The sequence below is a fragment of the Myripristis murdjan genome, chromosome 2 (genome assembly GCF_902150065.1).
Source record: "Myripristis murdjan chromosome 2, fMyrMur1.1, whole genome shotgun sequence".
In the NCBI taxonomy this organism is placed as follows: Eukaryota; Metazoa; Chordata; class Actinopteri; order Holocentriformes; family Holocentridae; genus Myripristis; species Myripristis murdjan.
In genome coordinates, this window is record NC_043981.1 from 3,923,723 (window position 1) to 3,944,675 (window position 20,953).

Sequence of the window (20,953 nt, forward strand, 5' to 3'; positions counted from 1 at the left end):
AGGGGAGACTGGGGTAAGTTGAGCCAAAGGGTAAATTGAGCCACCCCCTCAGTTTACCCCATACACGGGGTAAGTTGTGCTACGAGACCACTTTTTTTGGACATGCTAAATTATGGAAACAGTTATGTTTACACTCATTCTGTTTGTTTGAAGAGATGCACAACATCCTGAAATATATGCAGATATGTTAGTTAGCGACAAAACTATGATTGCCTTGATGTAGTGATCCTAAATATGAAAAATGGCTCATCTTACCCCAGTCTCCCCATAAGGTATGCGCTGGTTTAACTGGAGTGTCACAGGGCAAACGACCGCAGACTGTCCGTCCCTGGTCTGTCCACACAGTGTAAGCACCCTGTACTTATAGACCATGAATGCACCGTTAGGTCGGTGTTATATTTTCCATATATTGTCCACATGACCTCAATTCCATCACCACTCAAGTCTGCAAGGGTCTGCGTGGACCCGTCTGTATGCAGCCCAAAATTTGTGACCGCACATCTTTAGAGCCACTATTCCGCTCCTGGCTGAGAGCACCAACTGCACGTTTGTGGAACATGTTCACCGAGCGGACTCATGTCCACTCAGGAGTATGCCTGAGCTGCTCGCCAGTTTAAAGCTACTGCAAATCAGTCAAACTGTGAGGAATACCTAGAGGCTTATGGCAGAGCGCGTGGCTTTGCCGTGCTCCTTAGTTTCTATTCATCAGTGTCAAAGTAAAGCCCCTGATGGCGCATTAAGGAGGAGTGGCCAAGGCGTTTAGTTAAGAGTGGTTGGGATGGCAGATGTCACTGAAAGCATTTTTAAAGTGATGTCAGATTTCACCAGGATGTTTTCCCTTCCTGTGGATTAGAGCTATAGTGTGTGTGTATAGACACACACACACACAAACACCCCACCTCCCCAATGTGCCTCCTCTCTCCCTCTTCCTCTTTCCCTACTTTGAACTCAGCCAGGTTCAGTCCCAGCTGAGAGGAAGGGAAGGGGAAGGGAAAGAGGTGGAGGGGAGGTGGGAGGAAGGGGGGGCGTTGACACTTCCCGCTAAACCTCCTGCAGTTAAAGGATTCGAGCGGGGATGAGCTCGCTTCCCACAGAGAGGGCACCTTTACCCGGCACAAACACATTCTGCTGCAAAGTCTTATTATATGAGGTCAAAGTGCCAAAAAAAAAAGAGAGATTCCCAGATCCACAGCTCTAGACTTAAAGAAATACTATTTTTCTCAGAGGACTGACTGGTTGGTCAAGCCTACCTGTTAAGTGATCGATTTCTCATTCACTCTAGTGCTCCATGCTAGTCTACAGCATGCCTTCTAAGTCTTCTAAGTGAGAGCAGGTAGGTAGCACAATCTGAAAAGTGAGACACTGACAGTTGGTAGCGGTTGTGAAGCAAAATGGCAAACAATTTTACAGAATATGATTAGGTATTTTTCATCCCGGACCATATGAAAATACACACCAACCATGTTTCCACCTGGTATTAACATCTGTCCTGCATGTTCTGATCACAAGCTGACACCTCTAAGCACGGGTGTAAACAGCAGCAATGTGTCCTCAATGCGTCTTGAGATCTGGACGACCTACACACCTGACGTCCTCTGTCCTCAGCTCTGTTCCATCCCAACAACCCCCAACACCGGCCAGCCCGTCCCTCTTCCAGCAGAGAAAATCTCCTGCTGACTTTGCCCAGCAGCTGCACTGTCGGCTGATGGATCAAATGCAAAGTGAAGTGCAGCTCGGCTATAAAGCGGCTGCTTAATGAAGAAAAACACAAACGGTCTACCTGCAGAGTGGAGCTGCAGGGGAGCAGGAGGAGCTCAGCTGCCCTTCATAAGGCATGAGCTCCCCTACAAACATAATGCAAGAAATGTTGAAAATATGTACTGACAACATGAAGGGTTCTTCCTTCGTATAAAATTTGGAAGCTGCAGCTTTTCTTAAATTTCATGCCCAATTTCATGTCACGATGAAACACATTCTGTCTAACACTCGATGTGATAAAGTTACTATAAGACCACCTAAGCGGAGACCCTGACCTCAACCCACTGGAATAATTAAATAATCTGAGCTGATTGGGTCCAGTCTGTCACAACTTTCAGATGTGAAATATGTCTTGCGTGATTGACAGTGCATTAAAATTCTCTCAAAAAAAAAAAAAAAAAAAAAAAAAACCTGCATAGAAATGTATCGTGTTTATTTGCATATTGAGCGGGAATGTGAGACCTGATCACAAGTGGGCAGGCGAGACGCGTGTGAAGACGTTTCCTAATGCCAGGTGTGAACGGACAGCTTACAGACATGTTACAGTCCAACAGGGCATTATTTTATTTTTTGCCCCAAAACACATTATAAACCTTTTCCTCTGGTCGCTGCGTTGATGCTGCGCTCACTTTAACTTGGGCCGTAGGATTTCTGTCTTGTAAATATCAACACCATGGTATTCACAGAGTCCCCATGGGGAGAACTTGTGACCCTCTTCTTGTGAGCATTCATTCATCCTCAGCTGACACAGTGAATGCCATGTTAGGTCAGAAATGTACAAGATGGATCGGGGTCCAATTTCCTGCAAATGGTGTGGAATAATTATCGTAAATGCTAAATAAAAGTTGTTACAAAGGGACTGTTTGCAACCATTTACCATTTGGAGGGGGATTCCATGATGTATGCATCTGTACTATCAGCTTCTCGTTGTCAAAAAAAAAAAAAAAAAAAAAAAAAAACATTTATAATTTTTTTTTTTTTTTTTTTTGCCCTATTGGACTGTGTTGAAAGCTTGCAACAATCAGTGAGGTTATGTGCGATTATGCATGATAGGAATCACCATTTTAATACGTCCTGGGTTGCAGAATAGGCTACCTAACCTCTCTTTTAAACGATTTATGGTTAAGCTGTTCGGTTTAGAGTGACAAAGAAAAAAGATTATTGTATGAAAACAATCTGGTATTTTTCTCGAGGTAGCAATTATTGATGATATGCTTCAGCAGAATGGAAAATGAGTCGAGACAGGATACGGTCAAGCTGCTGCTGTCACTTGATACGGGAAATGGGACGGGGGAGGGGGCAGCAACTTCATCAATTCCTCTCTGTGTGTTTGTGTGTGTGTGTGTGTGTGCAAACTTGGCAGTGCTGTTAGAGCCCTAGGCGTCTAAACTACCTGCCTTCTTCAAAGCTCTGGACAGTGAGTTTCATATAATATTCATGCTATATTCAATACTGAAGTTATGACAGCAGCAGGTGTGTTGCTATATTTTGATCCTAATATTATCAGAGTGAGCCTCATCTTGATCTTTTAAGTTAATGAATTCTCCCATGAATTCCACATAAATGCGTTGAGTCTAAACTTTTGCATTTGCTGTGCGGAAGCCTCACATCTCAAAGTCAAATTTCTGGAACCGACAAAAAGAGGATTATTGCAGCTATGAGGATTCCGTTCGTCTATTGATAAAGGCTGTGTGTAGCGCAGAAAATATGAAATCGCTTTTTGATGTTGCTGTGAGTTTGGCGGGCCCTTTGGTCATGGAGCCTCCTCGACATATGAAAGACCATGTGAAAAATAATTGGAGTTAAAGGTTTTCACATGACAACAGCAATAAAAGCCAGGCTCCAGACTGAGAGCGGGCTTTTCTCCAGGCATCTCAAGGATGATTGCAGTGAAAGCAGAGGGAGAGAAAGCCTCTGAGTTCTTGACGGATCGGGTGTGAACGTGCTCGACATGAGAGCCTCACTTTGTTCTGCATAATGTTTTTAATTCTTTATCTTATGAGTCATTTTCTGCATCGCTTAGGCTGTCATGATGCTTTGTGACTTGTCTGTAATGAAGAAATGAGCCCCGTTTTCTTACGTCTAAACCTTGGACTAGAAACAAAAGACCATAAACTAAGAAAAAATGAAATACTTTTTTAATTAATTGTCAAGGTTTTTCATCAGAAAACCTGTGAGTAAATCTTAATTTCCAGAAATAGCCTTTACCTATTGATCTTTCATCATTTTATTCATCGCAATCCGTACACAAAAACTATGCTCACAACAATTCTCTATTCTATTCTATATTCATTTAATTTTATGCGCTATTTCACTTCAGCACAATCAATTAAGAAGCATGTCACCCAGAAGACCCCCATGCAGATCAATGCTGGATGTGAGATGATATTTCCCTCTCATTTATAAAACTGCACTTGTGTTCGCCGTGTTTCAGCTGCTTCAGATGGATCAATGCAAAACTAACATGGACGACTGCCTGCTTACTCGCTCGCCTTTGATCCATTATTAATAACGCTGAGGTACTGCCTTTTAGTGTGTTTTTTCTGTTTTGTGTGTGTGTGTGTGTCCTTGTGGCACACGTAGCATCTGAGAGCATCTTTGTGCACACAGCGTGTATTCATGAAACTACTATTGATGTATGAGAAATTTTGTGTTGAAGAATTTCTGGAAAATTGATAAACTATCCATTTTAATAACTGGTTATAATGTTTTGATATTTTATATGTATATATTTAACAAACTGTAATAATCGGTTTGGCTGTAGTCTGCTAAGTAAATGTGAAATCAATGTAAAAGTTTGTTGATGTTGCACCCATTTCTTCCACATCCTCTTCTAGATCATCACAAAATTGCTAAAAAAAAAAAAAAAAAAAAAAAAAAAAAAGCATTTTGCCCTTCATTTCGTTTCATCTTGTGACCATGGAAGATAGACTGAATCTTTGCATAATTGCTAATAATAACCACAGTATTTATTCTAAACTTAATTAAGGGCTCCCATCATCACAATAAGTCCAAACTGTATCTATAAAACGCATTCACTGCAGCCTTATTCAAGTTACATCAAAGCTGCCTTTATTCCCCTTTGCACAGGCTCAGGATTCAAATTCATGTGTGATCAATGTAAGATACAAATTTTGTAATGCCAGCTCAATTATTAGACAGAAAAAGCAGTGGTGATAACCCGCAGCCTTGACAAGTCCCTCTTATTTGTTTAAAGCAGGAAAACTTTAACCTTTGGATCCATGCAGAGTAAACAGTGTTTGACTGAACTGAACTTTTGTACTGTTTTAGTGCAAGTGGAGAGCAAAAAAAAAAAAGCTCTCCACTAAATTAATATCAATATTGTAACAACAAATGTGTAAACCCAGTATTAATCCCAGCTGTTCACAGTCAGACTTGGATCAAAATGTATTTATAATTTATTTTAGCATACTTTTATTCCAAATAAATGAGAGTTGTCTCACAGATCAGTCAGTGAAACCATGCTGAGCCGTTAATAGTAACATTTTGGAGGATCTTCATGTCAAACTATGAACATTTTTAATCTTTTCTATATGTATTTTGAGTGTCTTTCAATATCTCTAAAGCTGCAAGTGGACAATTTCACATGTTTGTGGCCCCAAAAAGGCACCAGTTTGAAATCTCAGGACTTCAATGAGGTTGGTTAACTGCTCCAGGCACACTCATGTTTAACCAACCAGCCGGTCTGTGATGTTTCTACCAAAGGAAGCCAAAGGAATGAGAGAGAGAAAAGATCTGCTCCTTCTCTGTTGTTTTTCGAGACAGCTTTGTATTCCACTCTTACATTTGAATTTGTGTTTGGGGCTAATAAAATGGACGCTGCTTTAATTTGGCATGCTGTCAGTTTGCATATAGCCTGATATTAGGTCATCTGACCTTCTTGACAATGTGAGGGTCAGCTGGTTCAGCTGGGAGCCGATTGATCAGGGAGAGGCTGAAAGGAGGGGTCACGCTGCGGCGACCTTTGTGGTCAGTGCACGTCTCAATAGCATATTGATGCAGTGAAGGCTGAGTTTCAATCCACCATGAGGAGTAATACTGAGATTAGCTACATTTAGGATCATCGAAAGTTACATTTACACAAGTTGGCGTTGTTTTTTATGAATGATGTTTTTGACTATAGCATCAGCAAATATGATCTTGGCTGAGGGATTGCAGATGTTGAATTCGCTACATGAGCCAAAACATTTTGGGGATTTTCTTCTCTTCCAGATGGTTGGGGAGTCCCATGTCTTTGTCTCCAAATATACAAAGTGACAGCAGATCTGTAGCCTGGCCCTCGTTTAATTGAGAGTTTGGTCTCCCAGCTCATAAAGACTTGGAGTCATCCAAAAGCTCGCCGAGTTTTTATCGCCTTTGGCTGTCAAGAACCTCAGGGAGATTATTGGCAGCTCTATCAGTTTCCTGTAAAGGGAAGCACTCTGACACACTCTCACTATTTCCTATTTTTTCTCAAGAAAAGACTCAACATAAAGACAGTCCTGGTATCTGTTTGTGTCTATTAGTATCATGAGCTGTTCATTCTATTATTTTTTTTACACTGGTTTGACTGCAGAGACATCATGGCTGCCACTGTGAGAGACTCTGCTCAGATTGTTCTTTATTAATCCAAACGTTTGAGGTTCTGTGTGTATTTTTCCTCACTAAGCCCCTTAAACTGTGATTTTGCCTTCATTTTAAGCAGCTTCAAAGTTAGACACAACAAAAAAAATCCCATATTGCACAACAATGTCACATCCGTATTCTGCATCTGCAAGCTGCAACGCTTCATTGAAGCTCCATCACTGATACTGAGTGAAATATGCAAAGCCAAGGTGCCACTGTTTTATAGCTGCAGCATCACATCAAATAGAAAATGTCTACATGCCTGGTGCATAATTTTACTCATCTACATGTGATTCAGCAGGACATGTTTGTGATCTTTGGAAACTTTGGGATCTCCACTAGAATTTCAAACCCATTTCTTTGGGCCCAATAAACCCATCAATGGAACCAGCAGGTTTGAAGAGGTTAATCCTGTCTCTTCTTTGTGTGCTTTTACTGTATCACACGCCAGCACTATAGGAGGAACTTGTCACATTTTCAACCCAGAAAAGCCATTATGATCATCAAGTGCATAAAAAACGTCAGACAGCGGCTTATAAAGTCCACACATTGTCCTTGTCGCGCGCTCCCTTTTTCATTTTCCAGAGCTTTTACCTTCACCACCCTCCTCCTCTCTGACTGCCGCCAGAGGAAAAAAGGAATCCACGCCACTCTTTTGTATGCAAAAGTGGCAAAAGCCTTGAATTTTTCTATGGGCACACGCCTTTCAGTATAGATGCCGTCATCAGGGGTTTCTCCTGAGATGCACAAATGAATACCTTGGCGTGCTTTGTTCAATTTTTTTTTTTTCACCGTGGACTCCAAAAGACTTGAATGGTTCTGTGAGAGCACTCTGCTATCTCAACCTGAGCCTCAGTGAACCACAGTTAACTTTTGGCCGCGTGCGACGATAAACAGCCGCTGTAGTGCCATACCAGAGCAAAATTTTAAATGTCATCGTCCCCTTTAGAAGTCCAGTTTCTCATAATAGTGATGGTATTGTGATAGTGTAGCCTCTTCCATCTGGGTGATACATCTGCAGTGTTTGCCGGTCCCAGAGATGGCTGATAGGCGAGGGAGCAGTAAGCTGCACGCGGCTGATAAGCACAGCCGAGCCTGCACAACCCTATAGACTCGCTCCTAATCTCAGCACACAGTCAGATTCCAGGGGTGTGTGCGTCTGTGTGTTCTGGGCCACCTGACCTTGAGGAGCTCCTTGGTTTTTATCAGGCTGAGAAGATATTATCCAGCTTCGAGTAGAGAGAGCCACTGTAGGCTCTGACCCTGCGTGACCAATTTATTTATTCTCAAATACAGTAACTGCACTAGTCTCCCCTTCAGAATGCTGATGCAATAATTTTCAGCATTTGTTTTTAACCTGATTGGTAGTTTTGAATAAGTCTGTTTAAACCACTTGTGATTCTTCTGCCACTAACCATATTGTTCTATAGCAAAACTTCAAAGTAGGATAATACTAATTATAGTTATTATACAAATAGTGTTATTTAAAGGTGCACTATCCACAACTGCCGAGGGTCATTTTAAGGGAGGACATTAAACACAACTGACAGAAAATGTGGAACAAGCCCTTACTTAATCCCTTGACCTTTGATTTTCCCTTAAATTTCCCCTTAGGTGATAATAAAAACAAATCCATATTATACTACAGTGTCACATATTGTCATGTGGAGGACCCAAGCACAGGAGCAGGCTGCAGAAAAGAAAAACTATTAACAGAAAAACTACAAACGGGACTCAAGGAGGACTAGGAATATCTACAAGGAGCGAGGGAAATACACGTGACAGCAAAGACAATGATCTGAAGACAAGACTTAAATACACAAGGAACCAATCGGATAACAAGACACACCTGGGGAAGGGCTGGAGCAGCAGACAGGAGAACACAGAGGAGAGGCTGAGGGAAACACTGGGAGGGATCAGGACAACCAGGGATCATCACACAGACTCAGGACAGGTGAGGAAGTGGGCGGGGCAAACAAGGCTAACCAGACACAGGTGAGACCACTGATGAGAGAGACAAAGGAAACTACACCAAAACACACAGATCTTTGATTTCCCCTTACATTTCCCCTTAAGTAGCCTCATGATTATATTATACTACAGTGTCACATATATATTCCATATTTGCTGGTTGCAGCTTCATTGGAGCTCCATCACATTGATACTGAGTGAAATATTCAAAGCCAAGATGTCGTTGGTTTATGGCTGCAGCTTCACTAAAATAGAAAAGATCTAGATGCTTTGTGCGTTGCTTTATACACGTTTCCCTGGAATTCAGTAGGACATGTTTGGGATCTTTGGAAACCTCGGGATCTGCTCTGGAATTTCAAATAAAGTTCTGTGGGTTTGAACCATGCTCGACCATGCAGGAATGATGAACCCGGAGATGAAGAGGTTAAATCGACTGGCAACTTTGCACCTTGAAGGCCTTGGCCAATGCATGACATGATGTATATGCGAATGATCTGACCCCACTTGTACTTAACCTCACATTAATTTGACAGTATCTCCCATAGATCGCAGGAAAATGTGACCCACCTAACCGCGTATCCAGCGGCAAAATTGCATTTCTAACACTATGTTGCCATGGCAATAAAATGGATCCGTTAAAGATGGACCTGATTGGTGTGCACACTCACTCCCCCTGACCTTGGCAGGGGGTTGATTAGCCTTTTAAACAGTTATGCTAATGGCACCCCATCTCCACCCACTGCTCCATCAGCAGATGAAGGGTCCCGGAGGGGTTCTCTTCCCCTCAAACTCCCCGCTGACCGGCCGCCTGTCAGACACCCATCACCTGCTGGGGCACAAGGAGAAGTGGAGTTAAGCAGGGAAAAACAGCAGCACCGTGCTCTGCTGCCCTGCAGTCACTAATTCCCACCTGAACCACACATCATGATGTTAGATTTATATACAGATGCAGCTGCCTGATCTGCCTCCACACTGTATAATAGAGCGACGTTGTAATTTAACAACTGTAGCTTGAGATATGGGAGCTTAAGATTGATGTTCAAGGACATGCTGAAATAATTTCACCAAAAAAAAAAAAAAGAATGCATGTGTTGTTGAAAATGATGGATTATGTCAGTTAGGGCGGCAGTGTGTCTGAAGCTGTTTTTAATGGATTTTTGAAAGCACTGGGAGCCGGTGACATCCACGAGGTAAAGCAAACCTGCAGCCGAGGAGGCAGCAGCAGCTTCCGACTGCAGCAAATCTATCACTGCCTTTAGAATCACCACAAGCTTTAAGGGTTGCTTGAAAAACTACACTTCCAGTCTTATCCTGTAAAGGAATATAAAATTTATGTCATTATTTCTGAATTTTTTTTAAATGATGCTGTTAGTTGTGGACTTTCTCACTGTTTTAGCAAGTTAGCACTACAGCAATATGGGACAAAGTGGGATATTTTCATCTGCAGGACAGCTGGTTGGTCTTCCCAGGGTCCAGGCAATAATGTTACCCTCCAAGGAGAATTAAAGCCCACCCAACTTTGCTGGAATAGATTAAAAAAAAAAGATTATCCATTTTATTACAGTTAGTGACTTTCAGGGACTCTCTGATCTTGGTGGATGATGAATAAAATAGTCAAGACTAAAAGACTCAACCTCATTCACCAGTCTAGACAATGATCTGCCTGAGACAAATGGATGATTTTGCTGCTGCATCCTCATCTGTTAATAAATTGGTGCTTTCCTTTAACTTTGTCTTCCATTTCTGAATCTTTACACACACAGTGAGCCCAAGCAGTTCTGTTAAAGTCACCATTTCTTGTGCAGCCCATGTTGGTAATCAGTCCCTGTTCACTGTTTGGACAGGGCGCTCATACAGGATTTTTGTCCTAACCTCCCTAATGGCTTCGGTAGAGAATGACACAAGCAGAGATGCCAAGTATTGATCAAGGCACTCACACTCGACTGCAGTTTCATTTTTTATTTCCACGGTTTATTGCCATTTGAAGGTCATTCTCACATCAAGCATGAGGCATTATTGCCTTAGATTTGAAGAACAACAAAGACACAGGCAAACAAATGGGAAAGGTTTACTCACTTGTGCATCTCTCTCTCTCTCTCTTTGTTCCCTCTGAGTCAGCTCTTCTCTGTATGAAGCTATTCTCAGAACAAGCTCTGAATATTTGAGCGAGTCAAGGCTCTCTGTGGAGCCTATAAATCTGAATGCATTACAGTCCATTAACAAACAGCCGCAGCAGGGGTTTAATGGAGGTTTAATAGCCTATGACAGGAAAAACAGCAAATGGATAAGGCAAGTTTGATTAAGAAGATGCTCATTAAGTGTGAATCATCTGTAAAATGCACCACACACTGCTCAATATTCACAATGGTGTGCTAGAATCGATGCTGTATTATGTAGTATGCACTTACTTAATGCAGGTGTGTGATGTCTGCTTTGACCATATTTCTTTGGCGGAGGATAGCGGGAGGAAAAAAAAAATAACTTAATTCTGGGACTTCTGCTGTCACAGCAAAATTGGATCTTAAGTAATTTACAGCTCGCCAGGATGAAAAAAATGTAAATGGGCGAAGAAAATTATTCCACAGAAAGATGACTAAATCTGATGCAGATTCTCGTGCTGTAGCGAAATGGAAATTGAATTTAATTACAGCTCAGCAAAACAAACACACAGCAGGGTTTCAGCACTGTACCAGGAATGGCTGACAACTGATAAGAGCCTTTTGCTCAGTGTTGCATCAGTAGCACAGTAGGGGTTTGGGTGGGGAGGTGTGTGTGTGTGTGTGTGTGTGTGTGTTTGTGTGTGTGTTTGTTGGGGGGGTTGATGGGTGGCGGGCATGCCAGAGACTCATCCGGAGTTCATTCATGCTAATCAGGGCAGGTGGGAATCCTGGGTGCTTTTTGTCATTGGTGAAGTAAACACACTCAGCGGGGGAAGAGTCTCTCTCTGTTACACACACACACACACACACACACACACACACACACAAAGAGTTGGATTCTTGTGATGCATTAGTTTCCCTACCCTTTAGGTGGGTTCTCAGCTCATGGAGGTACTGTAAACTGACTAATAGCTCCTGGGAGATTTAGTTGAGCAAGCTTCTGTGAAACAGAAAATCATCCAAGTGCTCCTGCTAGATCAGTGGCTCCAGCACCTCACACTAACACTCAGCCAGAGACTCTGCAGCTGTAAAAGGAGACTGTGCACCCCATCAGATTACAATGGAAAAATTGGAAAAGCTGAGGATGCACGTCACGTCAACATAACACACACTCTCAGCCAATCATGCTGTCAGATTTTGAGTAGCAGCACAACTTTGATATTATTATTATAACAGATTTTAAAGCAGGGGGCGACAAAAGCGCTGCAGCTCAGACAAACTGTCAGCCTGCTCGACACTGCGGAATCAACACAGGTCAAAATGTAGTTGGGTTTTTACATCAGTCTCTCCGGTTCGATTACATGTCTGATGTGGCTTTACAGTTACCATGGCAACAACATGGGATGCCACAAAGCAGAATGTGGTGATCTTGCTGTGTCTTGGGGCACATGTAGCACATGTTACCTAGTTTTTCATATCCACTAATATACAAAACTTATTTCCTCTCAAGGCTACCACAGCATACACATTAAAACCTTTAATTAATATTTTGCCTAATTTATTTATTTCTGTACTTGTTTATTTATTCATTCATTTATTAACTCATTGTATCTGGTCCTGCTATTGTACCTCTGTATTTAGAGGAAACAGTACATATATGTATCTTTTGGCTCTGAAAAAAGTTCACAAAATTACCGTGAGGTCCAATAATCAATGCCTAGCCCAGGATATTTAGAGGTAATGATAGAGAAAACACAAAAGAGGGAAAGTAGAAAAGGAAATTAAAGAGCACAAATCACAACAAATCCTCATTAGTCAGTCGGAGCAGCAGGGAAATAAGAATTTGTAACAGCTCGGCTATAAATGGTAGTTGTTTTTAATGATATGATGGCATTTTGTGTGGTAGGTTCACACACAGTGTGATAAAAGAAATCACACTGTTTTGATCTAGTGGGAACTTCACCTGTTTCTTTAAAGGGCACTACTTTTCTTAGCCCGTTTCTTTGAGAGGTGAAGGTGGTAGGTGATGAGAGGCTGCGTAATGCCAAAATTCACAGAGCAGTGGATGAATACAAAGTTGATTTGGGGTGTCTGCGTCAAGTCCGAAACAAGTTCAGATCTCACGGCAAGTGCCACTTTCCCCCCGACATCATGCTCAGACATGTGTCGAGTCAGTCACCATTTGGCCCCTGACCAGAAAGGCCAAGCCGGGGACCAGATGGCAAGGAGAAGAGCAACGTAGGAGGTCAGTGGAGCGGCTAGCCTATGGTGAGGATCAGACATATGGCAAAGCGGGACTGAGAGAAGGGAGGAAAAAGAGAGCAGGTAGGAGGAAGGAGGAAGCAGGAGGAGGAGAGTTTAGAGGAGAGGCTGACCTCCAAGCTGCAGGAACAACCAGGGAGGACCGGGAGGCCTCCTTTAAAATCAGTGAAGGTTGCTCCACTGCTGCTTCAAACAAGCCAAAAAAAAAAAAAAAAAAAGACTGTAAACATTATAACAAAAGCTGAAGATTGTAATATATTGTACAAGTGAGAAGAAAGAATAATTAAGAGAAGTGAAGAAAATCTGCCAAAAGTTAAGTTACCACCACATTCCCTTACATTTTTCACTGCACAGCCTCACACCTGGATGCACTTTTTAGAATTATGCGTCCTCCATCTGTAAAATGAATGAAGGTGAATAATTAATAAGTAAAAAAATAGTTAACAATTTGATAACCAGCGCTCAGAGTGCTGATGAACTCTTCAAAGCCATGGGCTTCTCTACTAAAGTGTCAGAGATGCTTGATCTTTATGTATCTGTTGTGCTATCCTCAGGACGTTTATTTGTTGTAATTACTTTTACATCGTCTTCGGCGCTCTGCGTTTGATCTGTTTTTACTTACACTTCTTTCTTTGCGCGCCGCACTGACCTACTTTGGAATTAAAGTCTGATCTCATGCGGCTTTCGTAATTGGGATGCAATTTGAGTTTCCAAAACCACTGTAAAAAAAAAAAAAAAAAAAAAAAAAAAAGTTAATTAATTTTTTTTAAAAAAATTAAAAACAGCTCAGATCTCAGAAAAATAGATCAGTAAAAGCACTGAACCTCTTTTCACATGTTCATCTCATCTTACCTTAGATCACAAACTGCACTCATTTCCCTAAAATTTCCTGGAAGTAGCTTCAAATTTAGGAAAAAAACTTTTTTTTCCCCCCATATTATGACAATATCACATCCATATTGTGTTTCTGCTGGTTGCAGCTTCACTGAAGTGCCATCACACTTTTTTTTGAGGGAAATATTCAAAATCAAGATGTTAATGTTTTATGGCTGCAGCTTCACATCACATAGAAAAGATCTACATATCATGGAATTCAGCGGGACATGTTTGGTCTGTTTGGAAACCTTTGGGATCTCCACTAGAATCTCAGATAAACCTCTGTGAGTTTGAACTAAGCTTGACCGCATAGCAACGATGAACTTTAGAAACAAACAGGATCGTAGCGGGCCACTATTTAGCCATTTTCGAGTCATTTTCGAGACACACTCGTGTTTTTGGCTTGAGTAAACTTGAGTCCAACATTTTCCTTCCACTGTGCTCTCTTCTGTAGCCAGGCTGCTTTATCCGCACGGTGCTGTTTTGTCTCAGTGGTTCAGATTAAGCCACTTTTGTCACGGTGCACCAAGTCCTCCATAATGAGCTGAAGGGTTGTCATTATGCCCAAGCTGTCTGCACGCCTCGGAGCCACGGGGGAACACGGCTCCCTCTTCATCCTCTTTTCTCAAGACCTTCGGCGGGAGTACAGAGCAAGCTTTTTTCTCCTGTAAAAATGCCCATTGTGTCGCTTTCAGCCGCTCTCTATTTTACAGCTGTGCATGACTGATTGTCTGAAGAGAGGGGAGACAATGCCCCACCAGCAGAGATCTATTGATCTAGACGCTCCCAGTCTGTGTCCGTCCCAGCTGGCCATGCAGGAAAATGGGAAGACAGGGAAAGGAAAGGGGGGGGTGGCTGGGGCCGGTCCTGCATACACACAAGCACCCACAAGCCCACAGCTTTGAATTCAATGAATTTAGTGCGTGTGAGAATAAATTGTGGGCGAGCGGCGATGACCTCCTCCCGATTGAGCTGTTGCTTGAGACATACGGGATCTCTGACAACAGCCTCGACTGAAACCGAGTGCCAGACGACAGTTTGTCCCCGAAAAGTCATCCAGGGGTGATGGGTGATCATTTCTGCGTAATCGAGTTGCTCCTTGCGCCATAAGGGCTCACCAAAACGCTTTTGCTCCTTAATCAAGATGAACATTGAGCTTGTTTGGCCCCGCAAAGACTATTCTCTCTCTCTTTAAGCCTGTTACGATAGATGTATTAGGAAATTATTTTCGTTGGCACTGCAACACAGCCAGGGCTTCTATATTAAAGCGATTCTTCAACCGTACGCAGGGGAGGCCTGACTGATGGCTGCAAACGCTTTTAACTAAGGCGCGTTAAAGTGTGCCCGCTCGCCGCTAGGAGTCCAAGTTAATGACAAAGGTTAGCGATCAAAGTGCTGGGAACGTGAATTGTTTTGTGCAAATGTGATACAGCGATTTGTTTAAAATTAATGAAATATGTTAAAGCTGTGGTTTTCAAAGTGGGGTCCCCCCCCCTCGCCCAGGGGTCCTTCAGAGGCCTCCAGGGGGGTCCTCAGCAAAACGAGGCCGAGTTTGAATGCCTCTGTAAGGCAGCTGTGTTCATGATGTGTGTTTTGCTGTTGTTGTTGTTTTTTAAATTTTATTGTTATTTTATGTTTTATTTTTGGCTAATTTTTCATGAATGTTCCTATAATTTCTTTGCTCTTTTATGAATCACCTGTTGTCTCCAAAGGGTTAATTTCTCTGTACTTTAGAAGTTGTTACAATACAGCGAAGATTTTGCCTGAATCTCACCACCTCTATTTACTTTGTCAGAACGACATCATACAATGTAATACTTAATACATACCAAAATATCTTTTCATATCAGGGTCCACACTGCAAAAACTCAAAATCTTACCAAGATTATTTGTCTTATTTCAAGTAAAAAATGTCTTATTTCTAGTCAAAATGTCTCATTACACTTAAAATAAGACATGATCACCTCAGAAGTAAATTGTTTTTAGACAATTGTCTCTTGTTTCAAGTAAAAATTTGCTTGAAACAAGTGAAAATTTGCTTGTTTCATTGGCACAACAGGTGATTGAATTTTCACTTGAAACAAGTGAAAATTGTCTAAAAACAATTTACTTCTGAGGTGATCATGTCTTATTTTAAGTGTAATGAGATATTTTGACTAGAAATAAGACATTTTTGACTTGAAATAAGACAAATAATCTTGGTAAGATTTTGCGTTTTTGCAGTGCACAGAGGAAAAACACTTCACATGGCGGTATGAGGCTTATCTGAAGTCAGCTTGGGGGTTCACAGCATGAAAACGTAAGAAAAGCCGTGTTACACAGAACCTTGCAGCTACATTTAAAAGCAGCCGTCAAGCGTCTTCCATACGCAGACACGCGGTGACAAGCTTCACCTGTCCAGCAAATGATTTCTTTCTTTTGTAACTGAGATGCCAAAGGCTACAGTGGAGTGAAACTTTTCACACGTGCGGGAGAGAAGTTGCTGGTTGTCAAATCTCTTTCCCACAAATGCCACTAATGGCTCGCCCTGGGCTCTGCGTGTGTGTGTGTGGATGGATGTACAGGTTAATTAGCTTTGCAAATCCGCCGCGAGGTGGTACCAACTTTTCTAAAATCCCCTCCCGCACATCATTTATTGACTTAATCGAATTAGGTTGAAGGTGTGTCTGTGTCTGAGCCTGGGCCAGAAATGACATGATTTTACTGTATGACACACTAAAAAACACACGCGGTGTGTGTGTGAATAGCTCCACATCACAGAGACACAACCTGGGAGGGGTGGCAGACATCGCTCACAGCACATCTGCAATCAATGGATGAGCTCATTTCACCCCTGAACTTATATAACACGGCTGCGTAACGTATGACACACACAGGGTGGACAACAAGTTAGCCTGAGACTGATTTTCCGCCAGCTAAGTCCACCCATGGGAAGTCTTTAAGGCCAGGGCTGTGTTCAGGCATTATGCTTGAGTGGGATTCCTTACTTATTACACACTATCTGGGTCAGGCTGAATTCCATTACAGTGTGGAGCCAGCGGCAGAATCGAGGTTAAACTGCCTCTGAGATATTCTGTTCCTTGTGAGAGTCGGTCAGCGCAACAGCTGTGAATGTAAGTCAGTGATAGCACCGGGCTCGTGTTAGTGGAGCATGTCGATTGCTCTCTCTCTCTCTCTCACACACACACACACACACACACACACTTTTTAACTACTGTTTCTATGCATGTAAGGACCATACCTGTGATGTTGAGTGTTTTGCATGTTTACTGCAATTTACCCACCATTTTGCTAAAGATTTTATTAAATTTGAAAGCTGAATTTTTGGTTGAAACATCCACCTTTTAATGTTCTGTTTCTGCGACAAAGTAGTCGACGTTCATAAACCACAGAGCTAACTGGCCGTGTAATGCAAATGTTTCCTTGGGGACTATTTTGTTCTGGTGAGAGACAGTTTCACTCAAATTTCAAGTCATCAAAACACAACAGTGCTGCTGCTTTTAGGAAAACTAAAGTGAACGACTTTATTACAGTGATGGAATACTGGTGTGAAGAAAGTTTGAAATCTCTCAAAGTTCATTTTCATATCGTAGTAGAATGAATGGGTTAGAGTTAGGGTTAGTTCTGTTCTAAAATCTGACTGCTTGCTTTGGAGAAGGATCAGCAGTATATACATTTTGTAAATAAGTTAAACATACAAAATCACTGGTGTGGTGATTTAAAAGATAAAGCAACTAGAGGATACTCCTGTACTATGTTATTTACTTTGTTACTTTGTTACTTTGTTAAGTTAATTTAGCTAAATTTGCTCTGTTTTATCATAGGGCAGAGCTGGTTTGTGGTTGAAAAAAAAAAGATGCATGATAAAAACAGCATTATATTTTCCAGACCCCTCCAGATTATATAGCTCCTAATCATATCAAACATATGGTGCTTCCAGGAAATGCAGTATGATGTGAACATGGATTACTCCCTGGGGGATGTTTGGTCCAAAATAGCAGAAATTTCTCATAATAACATCATATTGTGTACAACAAACCACAAATATCAAAATGTACCTGTATTAAAGGCTGTTTTTAAGTGTTAACAGTGTTTAATCCTACTGTTATGTTCACATTTTCTAACATCTTTTATGTTTAGGGTCAATTTGACTCCTGCAGTTTAAACTTCCACAAAATTATTATAACTAAAATTGTTATCAAAGTTTATGTGTCAAGTACTTTATGTTTCTTTGTTGATTACCTGAATAGCCCTTTAAATAAAACATAACTCCCCCCACCCCACTTATACATCCAGTATTCCTATTATGCGACAATGGAAAAATATTCAAATTACCATAAAATCTCACTGACTGATCCAAAATTGGAAAGAAATATTAATTTTTGGTGTTGTAATGGCTTTATATTATTTCTAAGTAACGATTTTTGACAATTTATAACCAATGCGTACAAAGTGTGTACAGGACATTGAAAACATATCATCATGTGAATTTCATGTTTACCTGGTAGTGCCCATTACATTAGGAACACTCATTAAATATGAAGCAAAAAAAAAAAAAAAATGATGTTAATCATTTATTTAGAGACGTTACACATTGGCTGGGGTCAAACTGACCCCAAACATAATAGGAGGGTTAAAGGTAGGTGTATTTCCTCTTTAGGTTCACACTTGCTCACCATAAATACTCACAGAGAAGCAGGAAACAGGAAATGACATGCTCGCAGGGGGAAACAATTGATCCTCGCTTTTAGATTGCCATCTAAATTTTTACTGCAGCACATCACTGAACCAAATATAACCATCTATTCTTTGGTATTTTTAGCCTTTCATGGTGTCGGCTATGTTGCCCCTAACATATAGAGCTGCTGTCACCATTCTACAAAAGAAATAACCTTAGCGTTTACTTTAGCTTTAGTGTCACTGCATAACATTTAGGAAGGTGAAGGATATGCTTATTCTGACAAAGAAATTATTTTCCTATAAATCTTGACATTGTTCAATATTAGGCTTCAGTTTGTTCAGACAATAGAAGGATCTTTCATTGATACAGCGTCAACAATGTAGGGGAGACTGGGGTAAGTTGAGCCAAAGGGTAAGTTGAGCCACCCCCTGTTGCTAGGAAACGGTAAAAAACATTGATCATTTGACCAAATATTTAGGAGGAAGGCATCATTTCATGGAGTCTGTGAAGGTAAGAACCACATGGGTAAAGTGGTTAGACATTTATTTCCAAAAAAGCATTTTTTACTCTTGAAAGTGAATTCAATCTATCATCACTTTCATGAGAATTGTGTTAAGACCAAAACAGATCATTTTCAATTTGTTTTATACATCAGTTGTGGTATCTATGAGCTACAACATGAGGTCATAAACCTAGCATAAAAGTGCACCATTTTAGCTGTGGGGACTAAAAAAGTCAAAATGGTAGCTCTGGGGTAAGATGAGCCATTTGGCCAGGGGTAAGTTGAGCCGGAGCCCCATACACTTAATAAGTGTATTTTGGCTGTAGCCTAAATGTCTTAAATATTAAATAAATATGAAATATTGAATGAATGAATGAATGAATAAAAAAATAAAATAATTATTTAATTAATTAATTAAAAATAAAAATAAAATAAATATTAATTACATATTAAGTGTATGGGGTAAGTGTATTTTGGCTCAGTGTTCAAATGTGTTACGTTCATATGTTCATAACTGACCTTACTGTCAACAAGGACACCAAGAAACTAGTGTTCTAGTGTTTTCTTTCCAAAAACACAGCTGTTCTGGGAAAGAGATGTTCTCTTCCCAAGCGCACTTTAAGGCATATTAAAACAGCTGTTTATTGTACCTGTTGAATTGTGTTTAATACATAAAAATACACATGAATGTGAAGAAGTGACTGTTATTTAGGGAGGGAGAAGGTGAGGGAGGGGTGGGATGGAGGTGGGGAGGAAGGTGGAGGGGGAGTAGGGATATGGCTCAACTTACCCCGCTCCTATGCTCAACTTACCCCATACACGGGGTAAGTTGTGCCACGAGACCACTTTTTTTGGACGTGCTATATTATGGAAACAGTTATGTTTACACTCATTCTGTTTGTTTGAAGAGATGCACAACATCCTGAAATATATGCAGATATATTAGTTAGCGACAAAACTATGATTGCCTTGATGTAGTGATCCTAAATATGAAAAATGGCTCATCTTACCCCAGTCTCCCCTAATGGTTCCTCGGTGTAAGTGCATCGTTCACCTCTGACATTTATTACAGCATGACAGCCATGTTTCCCTGCTGTGACAACCTCATACGTCTCACACCACACTGCCATGAGCCGGGTCTTATATATATATTTATGATCAAGTCATTGCATGATGTATAGTTTGCACGCTCTGCAGCTCACAGTGAATTCATCACCGCCTCCGTGGTACTGTCTGTTTTCCAGTGCCTTTCCAGTGGCAGAATCAGACATTTTAATGCCACTCTGCACTGCAAAAGCTGCCTCTGGGGGGAAAAAACACAGTCAAGGATTCAAGTTTCTTTTAATAAATCAAGAGCTGCACGAAATGACTCCCCTTTCTTTTATTCAGCAGTGTAGGAAATATGTCATAATGTAAAAATGTCATGTGTAAATCCCAAGCTAATTTGACCTATTCCATAGCTTTAATATTGACTTTATTTTTCCAGAGATGCCCACTGAGCACACGTTTTCATCAGGATCAGTGCACACAGTTACACATGTGAGCTGTGGTAACTCTCCTTGCTGGGGATTCAGTTTCATGCTCAAGAGCAAGTCAAACAGTGGTTCTTGTGATTATTTATACACTTTCCTTGCTCGAATGATCCTGATCTCACGTAGCGCGCCTCCAGCTCAAATGACAGAAATGTGAACGTTTTTAAATACAATATGTGGTGACAATGTGTGCTGCCGTCACAACTAAAACCAGTCACACTTCACAAGTACGGAGCATGACACTGTGGGCGAGCAGAGCCTTTTCACAGCAGCCATTTTGACTGGAAATAGCAGGGTAAACACAGGTGGCGCCGATGGTGTTAGTTCAGTTTCTGGGCCATTTTAGTCTAACAGAGCCGGTCTGCTGTTGTGCGTTCTGCTTCACTGGAAAGGCTCTGCTCAACTCAAATGGAACACAACCTTCATGTCAACGTGGCTGCTGTGTGCTGGTGTAGCAATGATGGACTCAAGCTGCTCTATTGACCATGCTTTTGCCAAAAAAGAATGATCTAGGACTAAGTCTTTATTCATATTTTAATCTTGTTTGTGTATTTACCCAATGATTTGTACATGAACACAAATTTCCTTGGCAAAGTAGCAAGGTAGGTAACTAACAATGGGAACTTGTAAAGAAATACCTTGTATT